An 18,641-nucleotide genomic window follows, 5' to 3' on the forward strand; every position below is an offset into this window, starting at 1 on the left:
CCAGCCTAGAGGAAAATGAGCTGAAAGATGGAGAGAAACATGTTTTTTAATGATACTTTTGAGCAGCTTAATCCTGCATGTCCAAGGTCAGCATCCCAATACAATTTTCAGTTGCATGTACCAATACGTTCCATAGTTCCCTTTATTTTATTTTATTTTTATTGAAGTTTAGTTGATTTACAATGTTGTGTTTGTTTTTGGTGTACAGCATAGTGACTCAGTTATGAATATATTTATATATTTTTATTCATATTCTTTTTCATTATACGTTATTACAAGATGTTGAATGTAATTCCCTGTGCTTTACATTAGGACCTTGTTATTTATCTATTTTATATATAGAAGTTTGTGTCTGTGGTTTTTTTAAAGCCGTTTAATTAAGGTTTCCATCACTTGAAGTCAAAAGAATTCTAACTTTCTCTTTCTCTTTGGGACCTTTCAAACATGTGGCCTGTGAGTAACATTTTTCTTTTCTCCTCTTCTTCCGTTCTCCTCTTTAGTCAACCAAGTATATTCTAACTTGAAAAATAAAACAAAAAATCATATCCCATTTATCAAAGATCCAGAGAATGTTTTAGTTTTCAACAATATTAGGCTTTTTTTTTTTTTTTTTGCCCGGGGCTGTCTTAGGTTTACGGTCTGGTTGTATCACAGAAGAAATTGTTTTTGCAGTTTTTTATTATTATTAAATTATTGTTGCAGATCTATCTACCCCCAAACTTTGTGCTCACAGCAGCAATCATTTTATCATGTTATGACGTGGTCTGTCAGGAATTTGGCTAGGGAGCAGATGATGCTTTTTCTTCTCCATGTGGCATCAGCGAGGGTCACTTGGAGATGTTCAACTGATGGCTGGCCTGGTCTGAACAGTCCAGGATGGCTTATGCCTGGCGTCTTGGTGAGGATGACTAGAAGGCTGGGTGCAACTGGGGCCCCTTCCCATTTAGTCATGGAGCCTCTTTACATGTTCTCTCATGTTAGCTCAGGACTTCATGAGCAACCATTCCAAAAAGTCTTAGGTGTAAGCTACAAGACTTAATGCTTCCTAGATTCGTAAGTCCAAAGATGTCATTTTTACCTCATTCTAACAGTCAAGCAAGTTACTAAGGCTGACCCAGATTCAAGGGGAAAAGACAGTTAGATTTCATCCTTCAGTGAGAAGAGTGGCAAAGTATTTGCAGCCATCTGTAATCTACCATGGCATGGGACAGCAGTGGGAAGAGCTTGAGCTTTAGGCTTGGATCAGCCTGTCTCAGGGGGCTTCATCCCTCCTTAGCTGTGATTACTCAGCCTCAATTTGTAAAATAGGGGATAATAAAATCTCACTCAAAGACTTTTGAGAATCAAGTGAAGTACCCCAAGACAATGCCTAAGAGTAGTAGTTACTCAGTAAGTTATAGTTGGATTTCTTTAAAGAGATTTATCTTTTGATGAGATAAGTTCTCTTTCAGCAAATAACAGAATCTCTCTCAATTGAGATGGATTATTAAGTGTGCTGGCTCTGTCTCCATGTGTTAACTCTGGCTGTGTGCAGGCATTTGGGGTGGTCCAAAGCTAATTCATGGACTCTAGCTGCCTCTTCTTGGTTTCAGAGTTCACCTTATTGCAGGTTGTTAACGATGATATCAGTCTGCCTGGGGCCAGAATCATTTATTTTGTAGAGGAATAGTGTCATCGAAAGATAAAAGTTCAGCATCTTTCTGCAAGACTGCAGTCCTTTCAGCACAGGATTTCTCAGTTCACCATTGCCCTTGCCACAACCTAGACTCAGATCAGGGCTGAGTATAGTTTAGCCATGGACTGCCATTGAAGGGCTTCAGAGAATCCAGTTGAGGACTCAACAGTTCATCTGTATAGAAATCTCATCGGTGACATCTGGGGTCCCTAGTCAGCCTCAGAATTCCCTTGGTATTGACGTTGGTGCAGAGGGGTTGTTCTACATTTGTGAAGTCCCTTCCTCTTGAGCCATAGTCCCTTCTCCCTTTGTGTCATGATAATCATAATGAATTGGCTGTACGTGCTGGCTGCCTGGGGTGGAAATAAATTTTATGGCCCTAGTGTAATGGGAAAAAAGAAGAGACATGCATAATACTCATACTTGGAATTACTAAACTCTGGGAGCCATTATTATTACACCCATAGCCGAGTCTGTGGGTTTGCATTTGGTACATGAATTCCTAAGTGCTACTGCTGAAAGTTACGTGCAAGGAGGTGTAGTTACTGAATTATGAGTCTTCTGTATTTGAAGGCTTAATATTTTGTTCAGTGCTTTGCATAAAATTGCTCAGATGTCATGAGTAGTATATGGGTCTTGCCATCATTTTTCAGTTGTTTGAGAAAAATGGTACCCTTTAAAGGCTTCTAGTTTAAAGTTTTATAAAAATGTCATTGTTTTATTTCCACTGATCGTCTCTTAAGCTATTTGTGTTTTTACTTCTTTAAAGCATCTCATGTTGCAATATTGAGGCAATCTGGAATGTGGGTTTGCAGATTCTGTTCTGAGTAGCAGGCCAGCTGGGAGCCCTGCACAGATACCACACACCACTGCTGTGGGAAAATAGAAACCTCTTTCACCACTAATGACCCCTATAAAAGCAATCAATTTTTAAAAAAGATACATATTCTTAATAGCAGCTATTGAAAATCTCTATTTTTTATGAAGATATTTCAACTCAAATATCTGGAAGAAATGAAAGAATGAAAGATGATAAAATATCATAATTTTTAAAATTGATGGTAATGTCAATAAGGTCATCTATCTTATTTCAAATTTTAAGATCAATTTAGGTAAGGAGATAACTTTAAGAAGGTATATATTAGGTTGAATATTACAGTCACCCACTGGTATATTGCCACATTATTTTTCTGATAATTCAGGCATCAAACTCAATTTCTTGGAGGGAAAAAAATCTAGGCTTTGCTCTACTCATTGTTCTACCTTTTTAAGTGCTTCATTGTCACTGTTGGGCCATGTGAGCTGTGTTCACTCCACTAAAATACGTAAGACCTATTCTTACATGGAAGCGTCCATTGGATAATGTTTGTACAATGCTTTGAACTCCTCCAAAGTATGTTGTTCCCCAAATTCAACATGTATTAATAAGTCTCATAAAATTCACACAAAATTTTCCCTTTATAATTACTTTAAAATAACACAATTTTTGAATATATGAGTCCTGTTAACTAAAATACCTACTCTCCTTCCACTTTATCAGTATTCCCACTGCCTACCTATTTCCTCTGCTAGGTTACATTTTATCACACAGGCAATATAAGTATTTCTACACTAATGGGAAAACAGTCACACTGAACCAATTAAAGCAAGCAAAAGGAAGAATTAGCTGAGAAAATCTGTGGTGTTTTATGGATGGAATTTCATATACAATATCAAACCTCACATTATCATAACTCACAGACTTCTTACTTTCTTAATGAGTGACAATAGCAAATCTGGAAAACATCTGCCTTGAAAAAGAACACTGACTGCTCTCTGCTTAAAAAATGTTGCTCGGCTATTACTGTATAGCAGCCATGCGTATCATATTGTGGTATGAGATGTCTTGGTTGCAAGAAATTAACATTCTCATGTTTGATTTCAAATTGCCTAGAACAGAATCCCAGCATAATTCAAATCATTGTAAAGCCACAGTTGCAATAAAGAACGTGATTTACTGTTCAGCAAATCTTCAACACTGCTGCTCAATTCCCAGGAATCACTATGACTTGGATGAAAGAAACTTAGCAAACTGTTGCATGATTTTGTGCCATCTAAAAAAAAAAAAAATCTGCAATATAAAAAGAAAATCTAAGAATAACCTCTTAGATTTAGTTATATATATATATAGTTAACCATTGCAACTGGTAAGCATGTTTTGGCTACACAAGTCAAGTATATTCTATAAGTCTCATTATCACCTCGAGAGTGAGAGCAGCTGTCATCAGAATAAGTTTATTAACATTCCCACCTGTGTTTCTATCATGGACAAGAGTGTTCTTCCTTTCTTCTCATTACCAATTGATAGGGGTTTGGAAGATGAAAGAATGACACTTTTAGAAGAAGGAACAAAAAGCAGTTCTGGTATCATTTGTGTCCTAATTTTTCATTAATTGTCAAAAACTCTGAAAGTTAAAGGTATCTGTTCATTCATTTTTTTTATTTCTCCTGAAAGTGGGAAGTAAGATCACAGTAAAGCACTTTCTCTCTCTGAATACATGTTCTCATTGTACTAATACTGTATTATTAATTTCTAAACCATTGCAAAAGCATAGAGTTTGGCAGAATGCTCATTATTTCTTTCTTGGCTTAGCAAATACATTTGGTCATGGAAAAGAATTCATTTCTGGACTATCTGGGATATTTGTCATCATCTTTTTTTTTCAGTAGTGATGCATTATTATTACAAAGTGTGAAAATTTTCATTGAGGAGTGACTTTATCCAAGACATTATCTAATGGAACAGCTGGTACCCTTGTTCAGACTGACCCTGAACCATAGAATAGTTCGCAATTCTTGTAGACCTTTGATTTGTCTTTGTTATAAACAGAGAAGGGTCTGACTCACTTATATTAACTATTTAGCTCATCATCTATTGTTATGTTTGATGAAATATTTCCCATGAACTGAAGGTAGAGTTCTTCCATATACTGAGTTTTAAATTACATAGTTGATTTAATCTCAAACATTCATGACTAACAAAACTACTCTCAAATTGCACCCTCAAATTCATAAATTTTATATATCTGTATATATACAGATATAAATATATATCTGTTTTTAGATAATTCTACTCTTTAGCTCAATGCATAAGCAGATTTGAATTTTTAATCTTATTAGTTCCAGAAGACAAACCTAGCAGTGTATAAAGAAGGCTGAGCCAAGTCTGATGGTAGTTTGTGAATATTTCTGACTCTGAACAGAATCATATACCATTTACAGTTGTCTTCTGCATGCAGGTGCATTATGGGAAAGCAACCCACCTCTGAAGAAGTCACAGGAATCCTTTGCTTCAAGTCTTTTAGAATCACGTAGTAAGAAATTAACAATACTATATTTGTTTTCTTTTTAATATTTCTCATATTTCTTATTCTCATTCTGTAGGAATGCATTCTAATCCAAGGACACATTCTCATACATTCATTAATCCTTGTGCTCCAAAACGATTCACATGAAAACTCAGAATCAGATGGTTTCATGTGTTCCAACTTAGCTTTTGCTAAAACAGGGTCGTCCTTGAACTTGTCATCTGCTAAGGTATTGAATTCCCTATTTCACTCAATTACATGATCTTGAGAATGTGGCCATTTGCCATTTCTGTCTCAACTTTTGAACACATGTTTTTACATCTAACTGTCCAGCCTCAGTTATAAATGACCTTCTGGGAAAAAAAAGTAAATCATTTAAGGAGCTACCCAAGTAATACATTAAAATGTTATTTCTGTTTAAAAATGAAGTATTATTAATGTAATTTTTCTGGTGATGACAAGTTTCAGCTCTTTAAAGCATGCTACTGTAATATGTGAGATACAAATTAATTGTTTAAAGTGTAAAATGTTCCTTTAGTTTTAAGAACTCTCTTATATTTAATGAAGTTTTAATCAGGGTGATATTTTGAGAGGAAATCAGTTATTTTTTTCAAATTTAAAATAGTATCCTAATGTGGAATAATTTAATTGTAAAAAATTATTTCACACATGTGTATTGTGTTACTCAGTTTTCTCCTAAAAATGAAGTGGCCAGATGTTAGTTTCAGATAATCACAATTAAATAGCTGAGTCAGGTTAAACATAATTTGTCTTCTCTGCTGGACTAAAAGCTCCTTGAGGGCACAGATTGTTTCCTGTTCATTCTTCAGAGGGAGAGATGATCAGCACAGAGTCTGCCGTAGAGTAGATGCTCATTAGATGTTATTGAACTTACCTGAATCTTTATGTGACCAGATATAAAACACCTGTTTTATTTTTTATCATATAACCTTCAACTAAAAAATAAAATATAAGCTCATGCTTTGTATTTATACCATAGCTGTTTTCTTTTTCTTTTTTTCTTTTCTTTTTTTTTTTTACTTTTCAGATCATTTCCATGTAGTTGTACCATTTGATCCTTTTGGAGTGATGGGTCTAATAAGTCTTATCAGTCCATTTTTCTTATTTGAAGTCACGCTCCTGGTTAATTAATTATGTGGCAGGAACTGAAAATTTGTTTTTTTTTTCTTTAAAAACTTGTAGACAGACATAGAAAACAAACTTATGGTTACTGGGGGGAAAGCGGGTTGGAAGGGATAAATTGGGAGTTTGAGATTTGCAGATAGTAACTACTATATATAAAATAGGTAAACAACAGGTTTCTTCTGTATAGCACAGGGGACTATATTCAATATCTTGTAGTAACCTATGGTGAAAAGGAATATGAAAATGAATATATATATGTATATGTATGTCTGAAACAGTATGCTGTACACCAGGACTGTTGACACAACATTGTAAACTGACTATACTTCAAAAAAAAAATTAAGAAAAAAAACCTTGTAGGCCCTTTATACTTATTCACTGTTTTATGAGAGGTATGTGGGATGAGTCAAATTGCCTCTTTGTAGAAAGACTTATTATTTCAATTTGGAGATAAAGAGTGCTGAAAGGCTCTATCAGTCCTAAAGAAACAACAAGAAAAAAGCTGACAAGCTGGAAATTAATGACCTTTGAACCCAGGAGAACTAAAATTGCAGGGCAAAACAACTACCCTGAAATGTGGGGAGAGACAAGTGCTTGCAAAGAAAGATGTTGCCAAACTCTATATAAACCAAAGGGAAGATTCAGCCTGGAAATTTTCAATGAATTGCTAAAGGCTGAGTGGGAGTGTGAAGTCCCTGGGGCTGCAGACATGTGTGTGTGTAGAGGGTCACAGTCTTGTGAAGGGTTTTCCTCCAGGAATTCCTCTAGGAATTCACAGGGAAGGTTGGGGAGAGGTCTAAGAAAACTTCCCTTGTAATCCTGGCTGGAACAGGGGAGGGAACAGAAACCACTGCTGAAACACTACCAGATTTATCCTCTGTATCATCTCAGAGGAACCAAAGCCTTAATATGCAGGGAAAAGGAAACTAAAGTGTAGACTAAGGCCATGGAGGGAGTGGGGCTGGGACCCTGTAGACCCAGTGTTACCCCTGGAGAAGGAACGGGAATACTAGAGATAATCACAGCCGCAGACCCAGGTTCACAATGCCTCCCTAAATCTGAGGCTTAATCAGAGCATCAGACAACACCTCCTTCCCCTATTCCTGCAGCTTCATTGCCCTGTCAAGTGTCAAATAATATTAAGAGTAGAATGCAACTGGGAGAGCTGCAAGAGACAGATTCTCTGTCTGTTGCACAGAGGACAAAAACCTAAGCCAAGTGTGAGACCCAAACCCAAGAAGGAAGCAAGCTTCAGACCAGCCTAACTCCTGACTAGACTGATATGAACCCTACACTAACGGCCCAGCAGAAGGAAAGGTGTACCCATCTCCAACTGTAACTATCTCAGTATCTATTGTCATGTACAATACATCCAATTCTAAACAAAAAACTTTAGAATGCAAAGGGGGAACTAAAAACACAGTTTAAAACGACAAAGGAGTCAACAGAGTCAGACTCAGATATGACCTAGATGTTGGAACTGTCCAATGGGAAATTTAAAATAGTTGTGGTTAATAGGTTGAAGGTGCTAACGGAGCAGGGAGACAATGTTCGTGGTCAAGTAGGTACTTTGAGCAGAGACATGGAAACTATGAAAATGAAAATCTTAGGAAAATAATTCAGGAACAGATGAAGAATGCCTTCAGCAATTTTATCTGTAATTTTATCTGATTTGATGTAGTTGAAGAGAGCCAGTGAGCTTGAAAATGGAGATAGATCAACAGAAATTACCCAAAGTGAAACACTGGGAGAAAAAAATGCATGATAAAAAAAAGAACAAAGCATCTAAGAGCTGTAGACAACACCAAATGACCTAACATACACATAAATGGAATTCCAGGAGAACAAAAAAAGAAGAGGGCAGAAAAAATATTTGAAGAAATAATGAGTAAGAATTTTTCAAACACCCAGCACCTATGAACATCATATTCAAACTTCTGAAAGCTGAAGGCAGCCAAAGAACACGATGTTACATAAGTGAACAAGGATGCAAATTACAGCAGACTTCTCATTAGAAAGCATGTAAATAAGAAGGCAATGAAATGCTGTCTGTAAAGTTCTGAAAAGGAGAAACCTGACATCTGTAAAGTGAAAACATCTTTCAAAGGTGAAAAAGAAGCAAAGCCTTTCTCAGACAAACAAAAGTTGAGGTAACTCATTACCGCAGGTCTACTCTGCAAGATGTGTTAAATGAGGTATTTGGGTGGAAGACATATGATATCAGGAACTTGCATTATACAGAGAATGAATAATGAAGATAAAGTGGATTTTTCTAAATTTTTAGTTCTAAAAGCTAACCATGTAAAGGAAAAATTATAACTGTTTATTAGTAAAAGTTGAGTGTATGACAACAGTGGGGTGAGGAATGGGAGGACTGGAGAATGTATTGTTACATTGTATCTGAGGGGGTATAATACTATTTGAAGGTAAACTCATTAATCATTAAAAAGTTAAATATTAAAAAATAGTATCAAACCTCTGCGAGAAAGACACTGTGGCCACTGCTCCTGACTCACCACAGTTCCTTCCTGCTGAGGAAGAAGTCAGTCAGGAAATCATGCCACAGTCACGTGGCAGCCACGGCTTTTACTGATACTAGAAAGACACTGGTGGAACCGGACATGGTGGTTCACTGAGTAAGAATTACCCTAACTGTCCCCCATGTAAATTCCCTGGGGAAGGTGTGTGCTGACTTGATCAGAGGCTCAAAGGAAAAGAACAGTAAAGTGAAAAGATGGGTTTGGATGTCTTCTGAGATTGAGAATCATTATGAGAAAAACTCTTCATGGTGAAGGTTCTAAGACTTGCCGCATTTCCAGATGAGGATGTGTAAGTGATACACTGTCTTGTACAGCCCTTCCAAGCATGTTAGGCAGATTACTTCTGTCCTTTTTGAGCCAGGAGTAGAGATTGAAGTCATCATTGTAGTTGCTTACATCGACTATTTTAATAAGTTGATTATTGGTTGTTTAAAAAAGAGATATAAATAATAAGTAACTGTAGGAGATAAAATAGAATCATAAAATCATTCAGAGAAGGGAGAAAGTAAATAAAAAAGCAAGAAAGACCAAATAGAACAAGTCAAAAACAGCAAGGAAGTAGATTTTAGTCCAGCCGTAACAATAATCACTTTAAATGTCTAAATACATCAGTAAAAAGGCAAAGATTGCTAGACTGGATTTAGAAAGAAGACTCGGTTATGTGTTGTCTATGGAAGACTCACTTTAAATATAGAGAGATAAATAGATTGAAAGTAAAAGCAAATACAGGTTACCCCCTCTATCCAAAAATAGAGCGTTCCTGTGAAACCTCTCATAAGCCAAAATGGCTTAAAGCGAAGAAGCAGTTGCCTTAGGACACATCTTGCTGACAGATGCAAAAATTAAATCGAGATAAAGCACAGATGCTCACAGGCACATTTGAAAGCTATGGCAGCTTGACTTTGAGATGCTGAAGGTCTCTTGGGGAAGGAGCTTGGTGGTGCCCTCTCACTGCTGGGGGTGTGCTACCTCTATGCTGCAAAAAATGCTGAACACTAGTTCTTTTTTATTGAAGTATAGTTAATTTACAATATTATATTAGTTTTGGGCATACAACACAGTGATTCAGTATTTTTATAGATTATACTTCATTTAAAGTTATTACAAAGTAATAGCTGTATTCCCCTGTGCTCTACAATATATCCTTGTTACTTATTTATTTTATATGTAGTAGTCTATATCTCTTAATCCTCTACCCCTATCTTGTCCCTCACCCATTTCCTCTCTGCTTTTGCTTTTTGCCATTTTTATAAAAGCAAAACTCCTCTTCAGATTTCTTTCAGTTAGCAAAAACAGGCACTAATATAGGTCTTTCATAAAAAGGAGGTGCTGTAAAGCAAACTTTCAAAAAGCAAAGGATACCTTACCAATCAAAGGCTGTCACCCATCTGCCCCACCCCCCCGCACACAAAAACAAAAACGATAAACAAAGCTAGACTAGCTACATTAAATTCAGTCAAAGTAGACTTCAGAAAAAGGAGTATTATCAGAAATAAAGTAGAACATTACATAATGATAAAGTGGAAAGTTCTACAAATGGACATAGCAGTCTTAAAGGTGTACACACCTAATACCAGAGCTTCAAAATACATGAGACAAAAACTGATGAATCTGAGAGGACAAATAGACAAATCGATAGTTATCAGTGGTGACTTGAACATGCCTTTATAGTTATTGATAGAACAAGTAGGCAGAAAATAAATCAATAGGGATATAAATGGTCTGAACAACATTATCAACCAACTTGACAAAATTGACATTTATCACACCACCAGCAAACTTCAGAATACACATTCTTCTTAAGTGCACATATTTTGTGACCCATATTCTGGGTCACAAAATAAACTAACTAATTTAAAAGAACAGATGTGATACCAAGTATGTTCTCAGGTCATTTAAAAATTATATTAGAAATCAATGAAATAAATATATCTGGAAGATTGCCAAATATTTTGAAATTAAGCAATCTGAATCCAAAAAGAGGTCTCAAAGGAAATTTTAAAATATTTTGAACTCTCAACAATAGGAAAATAAACAAGCCAATTAAAGCAGGGTAAATGACCTTAACAGAAACCTCATCAAAGAAAATACACGGATGCAAATAAGCATATGAAAAGATGCTCAACATCATTTGTCATTAGGAAATTTCACATTAAAACCATTACATGCCTATTCAAATGGATAAAATTAGAAAAAAAAAAAAAAACAAAGAAAACAACCCTGACAATACTAATTGCTGGACAGGATGAATAACAAGAACTCTCACTATCTGTGGGAATGCAAAATAATACAGCTACTTTGAGAGACAATTTGGCAATTTCTTATAAAGCTAAATATAGTCTTATTATACAACACCCCTTCCTACCAATCAGATTCCTAGGTATTTATCCAATCGATTTTAAAACATGTCCACACAAAAGTTTGCACATGAAAAACAGACATTGTATCATCCTTTAGGCTATAGTAACTTCTGAAAAAAATCTTGCGTTGCTGGATTAGATAGTATATGCATATATATATGTGCATCATATGTAAAACACACACACACACACATATATATATATAAAATCAAGAAGAATAAGATATCTTGAACATATACCTCTACAGTTCAGAAAAAGTGAAATAGATAAATCACAAATCACAGATTTTACTGTTTGTTGTAGTGCAAAGTGGTTAAAGAGAATCATTCCTGGAATTTTTTTTTCTTGTGTATATATTACCTGGAGATTAAGTAGATTTATTACCTGGGCTCTAAGTAGTGAATTAACATATGAAATGAAAGGTTTGAACCCAGCTAGGGTAGAAGCCAAGAAGCTGGCCACCATTATTCCCTCACTCGTTATGAATTTCCTCCTTCAAATTCCTGGAACTTTGTGTTTTAATTTGGTAGGTAGATTGGGAGATTATGTTTAAACCATTAAGGGATTTTAACTGGAGAAAGGTGAGAGCTGAGGCGTAATTGTTCCTGGATGACAGTATAAGGTGCTATCAAGCATTCAGCTTCAACTTGGATAATCATTTATTTTCTCTGCATCTGGAGTGCCAGCTGTAATCCTAATCAATTACGTGTTCTTTCCTGTTGACTTTTTTGTTTTCTTTTTCTAATAGAGTGACTGGGGCTTTGGTGGGAGGGGGGAGCTGAGAGGCATAAAAACCCTATTAGTCATAGAGAATTATTTGTTGTATAGAATTACTTATTACCGATGGTGAACTGTTTTTATGGGCCATTTACTAAAACTTAGAAATGATTTACCTGGTGTAGGGGGAAGGCCATGGACACTGTACAGAAAGACCTGGCTTAGAATCTCAGTGCTCTCACTTACTACTTACATAATCCTTGGCAAGTCCACCTCTTTGAGCCTCAGTTTCCTCTTCTCCGTGGTGGGGATAATAATACCTGTCTTAATGGAGCTGTTGTGAAGAGTAAGTGAGCTAATATGATAAGGTATGTGGTAGCCACTCAATGCATTCTCGTTTTCTTTCCTTTATGACGCCTCACACTTCTGTCCACAGGCTCATTCCCCCTGCTCCTTCTGGCTGTCGAGAGCCACTATGGGCACTATGTCCCCACTGTGTCTGTTCTGCAACCCTTCATTCATCCCAGGAAAAGCACCTCAGCTGTGGTCCTCCAGGCTCCTGCAGGTCTCAGCATGCTGACGACTGTCACTCCTCCTCTCCTGCCTGCTCTAATGGTCATTGAGTGCAATGTTAAACTCTTTAGATGTATGTTTACTTACTTAATTAGCAATTAATAACATAATTAATCATGTCTACTTAAACTCCACAACTATGTTATCCCTATTTTACAGACGAGGCAATGAGACTTAAATGAGATTTCCCTCAGGTCACATAACTAGCTAATATGACACAACCTGTCCACTCTTGGTTGGCTCCAAGTTACCCAAAGGACCCAACATCAGCTTCTCAGGATGGAATACAGTTCTGTTCCTGGTGGGGTCTCCTGTCCCTCCACTCTAAGCTTCAGCCATGCTCAGAGCCGTTCCCTAAGCATTCCATGTTCTTCCATGCTTCCCGCCTTTCCACGCGCTCTTCTTTCAGCCTGCAGTGCCTTGGTCTTCTTTTTCCAACCATCTAATAACCTTTGGCTTCTGTCTTGTAGCCTGGTGAAGATGTCAACCCTCTGTGAATCCTTCCTGCCTTGTTGCAGGCCCTTCAACTTCTGTAGCCCATGGCACAAACTCATAATTATAGCACTTTTCATACTCTTTGGAAATCAGTAATTCACCTGTTCCTTTTACTGTACTATTATTTATCCTATACTATTATACTGTACTATTATTATCCTTCGGCTGCTGGCAAGGAGAAGAATTTTTGCCTCCTAGTTGGTGTTTAATAATGATTTGTGTGTGTGCATGCATTTAGTTGAAATTTCTATTAAGATCATTTTAATTCACGTGCAGTTAGAAGAAATAATAGAGAGCCCTTGTATATGTTGCCCATTTTCCTCCAGTACTAACATTTTGTAAAACTATAGTGTAACATCAACCCCTGACTTTGTTCAGATTTTCCCAGTTTTACTTGGAATCATTTGTGTGTGTGTGTATTAAAATTACGTTAAAATTTATCACCCATGTAGGTTTGTGTATCCGTCACTGCAATAAAAATATCAAGCAGTTCCAATACCACAGGGATTTCTCCTGTGCCCTTTTAGACCCACATCCATGGTCTTCTGTCCCTTGCCCATTTCCCTTGACCTCCTTAACCTCTGACAACCATCTGTCGGTCCTCCATTTCTAAAATTTTGTCATTTCAAAAATGTTACATAAATGGACTCATACAGTACTTAATCTTTGGGACCTGGCTATCTTAACTCAGTGTAAATCCCTGAAGATTCATCCTAGTTGTTGCATTTGTTAATAGTGGATCCCTTTTTATTGCATTGTAGTGTTACGTGGCATGTCTACACTGCATTTTATTTAAACATTCACCTGATGAAGGACATCTGGGCTGACTCCAGTTTGGGGATATTATGAATAAAGCTGCTATGAACATTCATATTCAGATTTTTAGGTGACCATAAATTTCATTTTCCCTGGGATAAATACACAAGAGTGCAAATGCTGGATGAGATGGTGATTGCATGTTTAGTTTGGTAAGAATTGTTGGCCAAATTGTTTTCCAGAGTAGCTGTACCATCTTGCATTCCCACCAGTAATGCTTGAGTGGTTCAATTTCTCTGAATCCCAGTCAGCATTTGGTAGTGCCATTATTTTTTATTTTGGCCATTCTGATCTCTCTCTCTCTCTCTCCCTCCTTCCCTCCCTCCTTACCCCCCCCACTTCCCATCTTCCCTCCATCCTTCCTTTCTTTTCTTCATTCTGAGAATTATCCCTCCTTCATTGTGTGTAGTCTTCTACTGTGAGGGCATTTTTAGGTAAATGCTCACTTCCCTCCATGGGTATTTATTTTCTTGCCTCCTGTACGTAGCTAAGTTGCTTACATGAAAGGGAAGGCAGGGGTCTTTTATTTTGGCTGAGGTGCTGAGCACTCTTCCTGCTGTGGCTCCTCCTTTTCAGCACTGACAGTTCCTTCTTATTCCCAAACTTGTTTCTCCAAACACCCTGCTAGGTGAACTTCAGTATGTTTTCACAAATTAATCTTTGCTTCGTTTAGCCAGATGTGTTGCTAGCAGTTTTGAATCTGGGTTGATATAATTTGTTTTGTTAAATGTAAATGATTTTAGTGATGCCATTATGGAAAACAATATGAAGATTCCTTAAAAAATTACCATATGATCCAGCAATCCCCTTCTGAGACATATATCTGGAGGAAACTCTTAATTCAAAAAGATACATGCACCTCAGTGTCCATAGCAGCATTATTTACAATAGCCAAGATGTGGAAGCAACTAAATGTCCATTGACAAATGAATGGATAAAGAAGATGTGGTGTGTATATAAATGTGTGTGTATATATGAAATACTACTCAGCCATAAAAAAGAATGAAATAATGCCATTTTCAGCAACGTGGATGGACCTAGAGATTATCATACAAAGTGAAGTAAGCCAGAAAGAGAAAGGAAAATACCATATGGTATTACTTATATGTGGAATCTAAAAAAATGACAGATGAACTTATTTACAAAACAGAAACAGATCAACAGACATTAGAATACAAACTTATGGTTACCAGAGGGGAAAAGGGATGGGGTAGGGACAAACTGAAAGTTTGAGATTTGCAGATACTATCTACTACATATGAAATAGATAAACAACAAGGTCTTACTGTATATAGCATAGGCAATTATATTTAATATCTTGTAATAGCCTATAATGAAAAAGAATATGAAAAGGAATATATGTATGTATAACAACTGCATCACTATGCTCGACACCAGAAACTAAATTTAAAAAGTAAATAAATGTAAATGATTTTAGTAGTCATAGTAAAATATTTAACATGTATTTCAGTGTCTGTTCTTAGTGATATAAACATGTGGAACCATTACATAATGTGGAATAGTGCTAAGTATAAAAGACAAATCATGTAGGTTCAGAGGGAGAACTATTATATTTACCTGAGTGGAGATGGGGAGAGGAAATTAGGAAAAGCTTTATGGAGGATGTAGAATTTGAGTTAGGTCTTAAAAAGCAAATAGCATTTGGACAAATTATAATCCACATTGAATAGCCATTTGCTGAGTTTTGGTTTTATTTTCATCCAAATAGGCAACATAATATTTATTGACCATCTTTTCTGCATTTTCACTACTTCTTCATTTACCCATGCTAGATACATAGAAAATAGATCCTGTGCTCTAACACAGTCTGATCACCTTTGATTGGTGTAAGTGTATCCCTGTCTGCCCTGAAAGAGTGATGGCAATTGTGGTGGAACTGAATTGTCAGCACTGGGGAAGAGGACACAGTCTAATATATTAGTATTAGGTACTTTACAAGACAATACCCATATTTTTTGTTTTGTTTTTATGATTATTGGGTTTTTTTTAAGTTTTTTAAAACATACTGAGTTTTATCTAGTTGCAAAACAAGATGGAGATATGAATTTAAAAAATATATATTTGAATATGCTGGCAGGAATTGCATCACTCCAAGGGGACCTACCCACCCATGCCATGCTGACGGGTGGTCAGGAGCAGTATCAATGAATAGAGCATAAAGTAAACTTGGGCTATCCTGTGTATATCAGAGTATAAGCAACATTCGTAACTCGAAGCAAAAGCAGGTTGAATATGAAGGTTATGAATGTTAAAGTAAAAGAAACAGATACAGAGTCAGATTTGTTCTTCCCTATTGCAGTCCCTCCCAGAATATCTACCTGAATGCCACAGCATAGCCAGGAGGAAGAGCTCACAGAAGTTTCTCCTGGTGGAGCCTCACACGTGGTAAAACCTAGGTAGAAGAAACATATCTGCTAATTACCCAGTCCAGGAAAACCCAGGTAATAATTTTTGTATTGACCAAACTGCTTTATTAGTGTTATTTTTTGTTTGTTTTGTGATAACTGTGAGACGTCTGATATTTTTTGGTGCTATTTTAGCTGCTACATTAAGTAAAAAAGAAATAATTCCCAAATGTGTGATAACAAGTTGAAAACATTTCTAAATAATTAGAGGAAGGAGTGATTCTTAAATCCACTCAGGAGGCATCCAGAACAGCTGGAGGCTGCGCCTGAGTCCTAAAAAGCTGATAAAATAACCCACAGGCAAACCAGTGAGCTGAGGATGAGCACTGAGCAAGTCACTTTGATGAACTTCGCACCTGTTGTGGAGTCCAGCTAGCTTCCTGCCTTTGCCTTTCTTCCACTCGCATATGTTTGGTACTATTTTGCATATATCGATAGACTCCATGGAAAGATTTGTTGGGTCTTTCACCCTCTGTCCCTGGTGGTCCTAATGGGCACAGATACTCTGGCAAAGCAAGGAGGGAAAAGAGGAAAAAGTTGGCCATGATAAAAACAAATAAAGGAATTCATGTCCCTCTGGAGAAGTTTTAATGACACATGTGTCTCAGGATGAAAAAAAAAGACTAAATAAGTTTTAGCCATTTAGGGGTCTGCATCTTGCTAGAAAATGGGAAGCCATCAACTAGGACTTGGTGTCAGATGCTGAGGATGCAAAGAATTGCTAGAATTCTTGGTTGCTCTCAAGTTTCAGTGCACAGTGTGAGGTCCCAGAGACCGTGGAGGTGCACACAGGAACCAGTGCTCTCAAGGTCTCACCTGCCTAGTGGGGAAAAGTAACAAGCCCCAGTGAGGACAGCCGAGGGGAAGGGTCATGCGAAGAGTGATTGTCTTCTCACTTCAAGTTCATACTGGACAGACCATGAGGTGGTTAACCCAACATCCATTCCCAGTTGCCTACTTCTCCGAGAGCAGCTGGTGGGAGAGCTGAGCGCCTACTTAGCCTCTCCTACGGCTTGGGGCGGACATGAGATATGTGCAGAAAGTGCTGGGGAGTGGGGGTGAAGAGTGTGGGGTTCTCAAAAAACTTTTGCTTTCCCATTAAGAGGGTCAGCTGTGGCTTCTTTCTGTCTTAAGTGGGGATGTGCAGCAGGAGCTGGGGGCAGCTATCTTATAAAGGAGAGAAAGTTGTTCAGAATCATTGTCCCTGATGTTGAGCTGCTGACCTAACACCAGCTTTGGCCTACGTGCAGAATTCTCTTGATGTGAGAGAAATAAACCCCTATTTGTTGAGACTGCATAAAGCTTTTTTGATACTTCCTGTTGAAACGTCCTACCTTACCTTATGACATGTATTTCATCTGAGTTTTCTCTCAGTTAAAACTTCTGTTAACTATGCAGTAAGTGTTGTAGTCCTGTGTCCCAGGTATTTCTGGGTCGGCTAGGGAGGGCAGCGGAACCTCTTGACAACATGCTGTGAAACCACCTGGAGGAATTAATAAGATAACACTTGTATGGATGAGCCCAAATGCAATGGCATGTTATCCACAAATGATCTCACTGACTCATTGTTGATTTTTTCTGAATTGTTTTCCCAATAATTTGATAAATTAATGATTCATCCACTATAAGGTCATTTCCATTCCTGTGGTTTTGGGGTAGTCTGTGCCCCTGGTACTGTTGAAGCTAGCGGATCCTTCCAGATGAGGTCAGTGAGGGACACTTGGTATAGAGAAGAAGACACAGAGAACAAAGTCTGTGAGAGTGAGAAAGTTGGAGTTGTGGGAAGATTGGAACAGGGCTTCCAAAAATGTGCTCAATTCTGTTTTCTCTTAGTTAATATTTCTGGAATGTTTTAGATGAAATAGCATTATTAATTTCAAAATAACAGTCTCATCTCTCTTATTCTTGGTTTATTTTAGAGTCAAAGCCCAAAATTGAATTACCCTAAGGGAAACTTCCAAAATTTGCATCCCCTGTCTTCCATCCCCACCCTTGCCCACATTCAAAAAGGACAAGAAACATACTGAAGTGTGTCTAATCTTACGAGCTTGGTGGGTCTGTTTCCAAGCAGAAGTGTGGGGGATCAAGTTGGGTGATCTGAACCTTTAGAAAAAAGGGTGGTAACCAGTGAATTTTACATTTCACTAAGTGTGATGAAAACAAAATAAAACAGGTGCCTTTCAAATGAAGGCCTGAAATCTGCAAGGCTTTTTTTTCCATTCAGCTTAACTGGAATGGTTTTTTCCTGTGTCAGATTTGGTAGGGGGCTTAGAAATTGAGTTCTCTGTTCTGGGGGTATTGTCCCCGGCAATGAGGCAGGGGCCAAACAGCAATCAGGTTGGAAAGTTAAAGTTGACTGAAAGTGTCTTCTAAAACTATATTATTTCTGGTCTTCTTCCCTGCAAGTCAAATAAATCTTCAGAACTCTTCACATTTCAAACATAATATTTTTTCATGTCCACCAACTGATTTTTTGAAGCTCGTGAGTATCCTTGCTGCATGTGTGTGGCTTTTCTGTCTGTACGGTGTTTCCCAGCCATGTTATT

The sequence above is a fragment of the Camelus dromedarius genome, chromosome 30, assembly GCF_036321535.1.
Source record: "Camelus dromedarius isolate mCamDro1 chromosome 30, mCamDro1.pat, whole genome shotgun sequence".
In the NCBI taxonomy this organism is placed as follows: Eukaryota; Metazoa; Chordata; class Mammalia; order Artiodactyla; family Camelidae; genus Camelus; species Camelus dromedarius.